Here is an 8,054-nt window from a genome sequence, read left to right on the forward strand (position 1 = left end):
CTCTGGACCAACCACCCTTCCTATGTACCAGCTGGGCCTCAGTCCGGTTTGAGGACGGAGGAGAGGACGTGAGGAATCGAGTTCCTAACAATTGAGAAAGGCCCTAAGTCTCCTCTTCCTCTAAACGGGGTCATGTTCCTGCTACACACTTACACAGGTAGAGAGCTATGCAAAACTGAATAAAGTCTTCACCACTGTTTACTTTGTGACAGCGGGAGTCAGTTATCAAATCAAATCAAATCAAATTTTATTAGTCACATACACATGGTTAGCAGATGTTTAATGCGAGTGTAGCGAAATGCTTGTGCTTCTAGTTCCGACAATGCAGTAATAACCAACAAGTTATCTAACCTAACAATTCCACAACTACTACCTTATACACACACAAGTAAAGGGATAAAGAATATACATAAAGATATATGAATGAGTGGTGGTACAGAACGGCATAGGCAAGATGCAGTAGATGGTATAGAGTACGGTATATACATATGAGATGAGTACTGTAGGGTATGTAAACATAAAGTGGCATAGTTTAAAGTGGCTAGTGGTACATGTATTACATAAAGATGGCAAGATGCAGTAGATGATATAGAGTACAGTATATACATATGAGATGGGTAATGTAGGGTATGTAAACATTATATTAAGTGGCATTGTTTAAAGTGGCTAGTGGTACATTTTTACATAATTTCCATCAATTCCCATTTTTAAAGTGGCTGGAGTTGAGTCAGTATGTTGGCAGCGGCCGCTAAATGTTAGTGGTGGCTGTTTAACAGTCTGATGGCCTTGAGATAGAAGCTGTTTTTCAGTCTCTCGGTCCCTGCTTTGATGCACCTGTACTGACCTCGCCTTCTGGATGATAGCGGGGTGAACAGGCAGTGGCTTGGGTGGTTGTTGTCCTTGATGATCTTTATGGCCTTCCTGTGACATCGGGTGGTGTAGGTGTCCTGGAGGCAGGTAGTTTGCCCCCGGTGATGCGTTCTGCAGACCTCACTACCCTCTGGAGAGCCTTACGGTTGTGGGCGGAGCAGTTGCCGTACCAGGCGGTGATACAGCCCGACAGGATGCTCTCGATTGTGCATCTGTAGAAGTTTGTGAGTGCTTTTGGTACAAGCCGAATTTCTTCAGCCTCCTGAGGTTGAGAAGGCGCTGCTGCCCTTCTTCACAACGCTGTCTGTGTGGGTGGACCAATTCAGTTTGTCCGTGATGTGTACACCGAGGAACTAAAACTTTCCACCTTCTCCACTACTGACCCGTCGATGTGGATAGGGGGGTGCTCCCTCTGCTGTTTCCTGAAGTCCACAATCATCTCCTTTGTTTGTTGACGTTGAGTGTGAGGTTATTTTCCTGACACCACACTCCGAGGGCCCTCACCTCCTCCCTGTAGCCGTCTCGTCGTTGTTGGTAATCAAGCCTACCACTGTAGTGTCATCCGCAAACTTGATGATTGAGTTGGAGGCGTGCATGGCCACGCAGTCGTGGGTGAACAGGGAGTACAGGAGAGGGCTCAGAACGCACCCTTGTGGGGCCCCAGTGTGAGGATCAGCGGGGTGGAGATGTTGTTACCTACCCTCACCACCTGGGGGCGGCCCGTCAGGAAGTCCAGGACCCAGTTGCACAGGGCGGGTCGAGACCCGAGTCTCGAGCTTGATGACGAGTTTGGAGGGTACTATGGTGTTAAATGCTGAGCTGTAATCGATGAACAGCATTCTCACATGGGTATTCCTCTTGTCCAGATGGGTTAGGGCGTGTGCAGTGTGTGCGATTGCGTCGTCTGTGGACCTATTGGGTCGGTAAGCAAATTGGAGTGGGTCTAGGGTGTCCGGTAGGGTGGAGGTGATATGGTCCTGACTAGTCTCTCAAAGCACTTCATGATGACGGAAGTGAGTGCTACGGGGCGGTAGTCGTTTAGCTCAGTTACCTTAGCTTTCTTGGGAACAGGAACAATGGTGGCCCTCTTGAAGCATGTGAACAGCAGACTGGATAAGGAATTGAATATGTCCGTAACACACCAGCCAGCTGGCTGCGCATGCTCTGAGGACGCGGCTGGGAATGCCGTCTGGGCCTGCAGCCTTGCGAGGCTTAACACGTTTAAATGTTTTACTCACCTCGGCTGCAGTGAAGGAGAGCCCGCAGGTTTTGGTAGGGGCCGTGTCAGTGGCACTGTATTGTCCTCAAAGCGGCAAAAAAGTTGTTTAGCCTGTCTGGGAGCAAGACATCCTGGTTCGCGACGGGGCTGGTTTTCTTTTTGTAATCCGTGATTGACTGTAGACCCTGCCACATACCTCTGTGTCTGAGCTGTTGAATTGCGACTCGATTTTGTCTCTGTACTGGGACTAGCCTGTTTGATTGCCTTGCGGAGAGAATAGCTACACTGTTTGTATTCGGTCATGCTTCCGGTCACCTTGCCCTGGTTAAAAGCAGTGGTTCGCGCTTTCAGTTTCACGCGAATGCTGCCGTCAATCCACGGTTTCTGGTTTGGGAATGTTTTAATCGTTGCTGTGGGTACGACATCGTCAATGCACTTCCTAATGAACTCGCTCACCGAATCAGCATATTCGTCAATATTGTTGTTGGACGCGATGCGGAACATATCCAATCCGCGTGATCGAAGCAGTCTTGAAGCGTGGATTCAGATTGGTCGGACCAGCGTTGAACAGACCTGAGCGCGGAGCTTGTTGTTTTAGTTTCTGTTTGTAGGCTGGAATCAACAAAATGGAGTCGTGGTCAGCTTTTCCGAAAGGGGGGCGGAGGGAGGCCTTATATGCATCGCGGAAATTAGTATAACAATGATCTAGGGTTTTTCCAGCCCTGGTAGCGCAATCAATATGCTGATAGAATTTAGGGAGTTTTGTTTTTAGATTAGCCTGTTAAAATCCCCAGCTACGATGAATGCAGCCTCAGGGTGTGTGGTTTCCCGTTACAAAGAGTCAGGTAAAGTTCGTTCAGGGCACTCGATGTGTCTGCTTGGGGGGAATATATACGGCTGTGATTATGATCGAAGAGAATTCCCTTGGTAGATAATGCGGTCGACATTTGATTGTGAGGAGTTCTAGATCAGGTGAACGAATGACTGAGTTCCTGTGTGTTGTTATGATGATCACACCACGTCTCGTTAATCATAAGGCATACCCCCCCGCCCCTCTTCTTACGAAAGATGTTTGTTTCTGTCGGCGCGATGCATGAAGAAACCAGCTGGCTGCACCGACTCCGTTAGCGTCTCTTGAGTTAGCCATGTTTCCGTGAAGCAGAGCACGTTGCAATCCCTGATGTCTCTTCGGAATGCTACCCGTGCTCGGATTTCATCAACCTTATTGTCAAGAGACTGGACATTGGCGATAGTATGCTAGGGAGTGGAGCCGGATGTGCCCGTCTCCGAAGCCTGACCAGGAGACCGCCTCGTTTGCCCCTTTTACGGCGTCGCACAGGGTCGCCGGCTGGGATCAGATCCATTGTATTGGTGGAAGGCAAAACACTGCGACCGTTTCGGGAAAGTCATATTCCTGGTAGGAACGATGATGAGTTGACGTTAATCGTATATTCAGTAGTTCCTCCCGACTGTATGTAATGAAACCTAAGATTACCYGGGGTACCGATGTAAGAAATAACACATAAAAAAACAAAATACTGCATATTTTCCAAGGAACGCGAAGCGAGGCGGCCATCTCGGTTCGGCGCCGGAAGTCGATTTTGGTAACAGCCAGTCCTCTGAGAAGACTACAGACAGTAAGGCCTTCAAGACTGGCGCATGGACACTCAAGCCCTGTTTATACCTGGTTCTAACCTGCGCCCTTTGTCCTGATCTTGTCCACATTCGGATTGTGCCCACATTTTTAGCCAAGTTTAAAAATCAGATCTAATTGTAAACAGACAAGATCGGGTCAAGATCAGGACGAAGGACGCATGTTAACGGCAGGTATAAACAGGGCTTCTGACAGTCCGTTTTCAGGCCGTATTACCTTATTTTAACTTAGTCCTCAGAAACCGAGTAAAGTCAGAGATATTTGTAGGTAGCCTAGTGGTTAGAGCATTGGTCCAGTAACCGAAAGGTTGCTGGCCCAACAATACCACAAATTCCAATTCAATTCTCTCAGGCTTTCAGGCTGATCATGTCACTGTTCAGAAAGCTATACCAGAAATATAGGAATGCAGGTTGAAATGATTAAATGATTAAAAACAAATCCTACAGTAGATGTGTGATACTATGTACATTCATTCCATTAACTGGGAAATGTACAAATATTGAATCCCAATTCAATTAAAATCCAAAAGATTAAATGTTTTCACAATTCCAATTCCAAAAATGTTTTTAATTCAAATATTATTCAAAGTAAATTCTCCACTTCATGAGTGAATTCAAGGATTTCTTTGGAATTTCAAATGTAATTTGAATTGACCCAAACCCTGGTGCACATACTATAAATATAATAAAATAAAAACATTGGAGTCTGACGGTTATAAATATATGTCTATTTATGTAACAAATTATTAGATATATTTTTTTAAATGAACTACAATTTCAGTACATATCGCAATATAAATAAACAAAAACAGAAAGATTGACTACTTTAGTAAGGAACTCCCTGAAAATATGAATTTTCATTCCAAATGTTTGAATAAATTATGAAAGAGGTTAGTGCATTTTTTCACTATCTAATTATGGAATGGGGTTGTTCAATGACAAACATGTATTTGTTAAAAATCTAATTCAAAATTTGGTTTCATTTCAGAGGGACAAATGATCATGTTTTTTTTAACTCAGAGAAATAAGTAGTACTGCTAGGTTTTATACAGTCAATACATTTTTTTATAAAGAACTGTACAAATTATACATTTGTGAAATGAATATTTGAAATACAGTAATATGAGTTATCTATGTAAAACATTTACATTTGACATTTTAGTAATTTAGCAGATGCTCTTATCCAGAGCAACATACAGTAAAGTGCATTCATCTTAAGATAGCTAAGTGAGACAACCACATATCACCGTCAAATAGACAGGATACAGAGATTCCATTCCAGCTAAACAATGGATATATCGCGGGTTAGCAACAAAAAAAAACACTCAAATATCAAATCTATGAATGAAACATCTGAGAACAGTAATATCTTACACACATGAAGATACCATATTGACAAATCATTTCTGATGAAAAAACAGACATTTAAAAAATTTATGGATATAGCGTTTTGGAAATAAACTCTTCAATATAACATAACCAACAAACATAAACACTAAGACTCTACACCAGAACCCTTTTCTTTTAGCCCTTGTCTTCTCCTTCTCCTTACCTTAAAATTACAGGAAGTATTATTAAAACACCACACTTAAATATAAAAGGAAAGACCCACATGAAATTATAAACTATCCAAGTCCTAATAACATTTTCAGTGCTGCAATTGATGCATATGCACACTGCATATAGAGCTTAACATAATGCATATGCACACTGCATATAGAGCTTAACATAATGCATATGCACACTGCATATAGAGCTTAACATAATTTTGTGTGTGTGTGTGTGTGTGTGTGTGTGTGTGGTGTGTGTGTGTGTGTGTGTTGTGTGTGTGTGTGTGTGTGTGTGTGTGTGTGGTGTGTGTGTGTGTGTTGTGTTGTGTTGGTGTGGTGTGTGTGGTGTGTGTGTGTGTGTGTTGTGTTTTGGAGTGAGCAGGCAGTGTATGGGGTTAGTGGAGGACACATGCTGCTGGGAGTGCACGATGGTAAGTTCCTTGGGTCGTGGCTGTGCTGCCTCACAGGCTGATGTTTATGCAACTTCTTTCCCATCAGCCAATCAAATTCAAGTTGCAGATGGAGGGACAGCAAGAACCATTTTTAAATCTTTCATGCAGTGAGTGGTGCTAACTGATGCAACTGAAAAAATTTAAGCACATTGCATCCCAAAACACTGAAATATCTACACTATTTGCAAGGACTATTCCCATGTAGATTAGCTAGCAGCTTTGCAGGTTAGTCATTTTGTCAAATGATCTAAAATAGCCAACCATATGCACTAGCTAGCTGGCTAGTTGTCTACATCAGTGGTCAATAACTTTTTTGCGTCGATCACTTTCTTAGTTAAAATGAAAACCGAGATCTACCGTTCAGATTATATATATATATTTTACATTACTTAAAAACACAAGGCTTTGCAACATTAACCTATTAGAAACAGTTCTTTAGTAATGAGGTTTGTGCCAGTAGGCTAAGGCCCAAAACAGTATCCCGCATATTGGCTTTTGTTGATTTGCCCTGCCCAAGTCATTGTTGTTCTTCTCAGACCATTTGATGTATTACTTGTGAGGCACAGCTGAGTGAACATACATTTTTATAATTAGCTTTTTTATTTTATGGGCTGATGGAGCCTGCATCGGACGGTCCGTCCCAGCGGAGGGAAGGGCAGCAGACTCAGGGTCCGACTCTCAACGCCCTTCGCCCTCCCTGTCCTCCGCAGACTATGACCAAAAAGGGACACAGTCTTCCAGCTGATGTCCAAACTCACAAATTAATTTAATAACAACACGCCTATAGATAGACTTTCCTACTCATTCATTACTGCTGCAGTGCTTGTTGTAGTCATTCATTACTGCTGCAGTGTTTGTTGTAGTCATTCATTACTGCTGCAGTGTTTGTTGTAGTCATTCATTACTGCTGCAGTGCTTGTTGTAGTCATTCTTACTGCTGCAGTGCTTGTTGTAGTCATTCATTACTGCTGCAGTGCTTGTTGTAGTCATTCATTACTGCTGCAGTGCTTGTTGTAGTCATTCATTACTGCTGCAGTGCTTGTTGTAGTCATTCATTACTGCTGCAGTGCTTGTTGTAGTCATTCATTACTGCTGCAGTGCTTGTTGTAGTCATTCATTACTGCTGCAGTGCTTGTTGTAGTCATTCATTACTGCTGCAGTGCTTGTTGTAGTCATTCATTACTGCTGCAGTGCTTGTTGTAGTCATTCATTACTGCTGCAGTGCTTGTTGTAGTCATTCATTACTGCTGCAGTGCTTGTTGTAGCGCTGAGTGGAAGTAGGGAAACACACATTTTATGTCTTATAAAAGTGTTGAATACAAAGTGTTGAATACAAAGTGTGAATAACAAAGTGTTGAGAGTGCTGAGTAAGAACTTAAACATGAAGTCACTCATTAAAACAGCAGCTCTTTACTGTATCGTTGACAGCTCTCTCTAGTTTTGGTTTTAAACGTTTAGAAACAGTATCAACTTTGTTGTAGCTTTCTTTTACGTCTTTACTGCAGATACGGTAGTCTGAGCCATCCGATTGACCAGCGGTAGCTGCTCCCCCATGCCCGCCGTGAAGGCAGAGTTTGAAGCACTTCATATGTCAGAATTTACACAATTGGAACCCGTCGCATATCCTGTGCAAGAGTGGAAGAAATAAAAATAAAATAGGAACGCCAGGCTATCGTTTGGTTTTTACAATTTTGCCGATCGACTAGGAATGCCTTGGAGATCGACCGGTCTACATAATGCAGCTAGTATAGTTACAGCTGTTGCAAACTGCTTAGCTACCTATTTTCTCCTGAAAAATTAGCTAATCGCAAGCTGTAATTTAGCTGGCTTGTATCTAATTAACACAATGCGTGCTCCTCCCAGGCTTGTCAGTCTACTTAGAGGTCTTAAAGGCTGGTGGGTCTCAATGCCAGCAGTTTCACCCACAGCCTCCGAGTCTGGTTTATGTGCAAGGCTTCTCGGAGGCTGTAAATAGGGGCCTCGGAGGCTGGTCGATAATAAAGGATCCTCCATGGCTGGTCAGTGTAAATAGGGGCCTCGGAGGCTGGTCGATAATAAAGGATCCTCCATGGCTGGTCAGTGTAAATAGGGGCCTCGGAGGCTGGTCGATAATAAAGGATCCTCCAGGGCTGGTCAGTGTAAATAGGGGCCTCGGAGGCTGGTGATAATAAAGGATCCTCCAGGGCTGGTCATGTAAATAGGGGCCTCGGAGGCTGGTCGATAATAAAGGATCCTCCAGGGTGGTCAGTGTAAATAGGGGCCTCGAGGCTGGTCGATAATAAAGATCCTCCAGGGCTGGTCATGTATAGG

This window comes from Salvelinus sp. IW2-2015, linkage group LG7 (assembly GCF_002910315.2).
Source record: "Salvelinus sp. IW2-2015 linkage group LG7, ASM291031v2, whole genome shotgun sequence".
NCBI classification, from domain to species: domain Eukaryota; kingdom Metazoa; phylum Chordata; class Actinopteri; order Salmoniformes; family Salmonidae; genus Salvelinus; species Salvelinus sp. IW2-2015.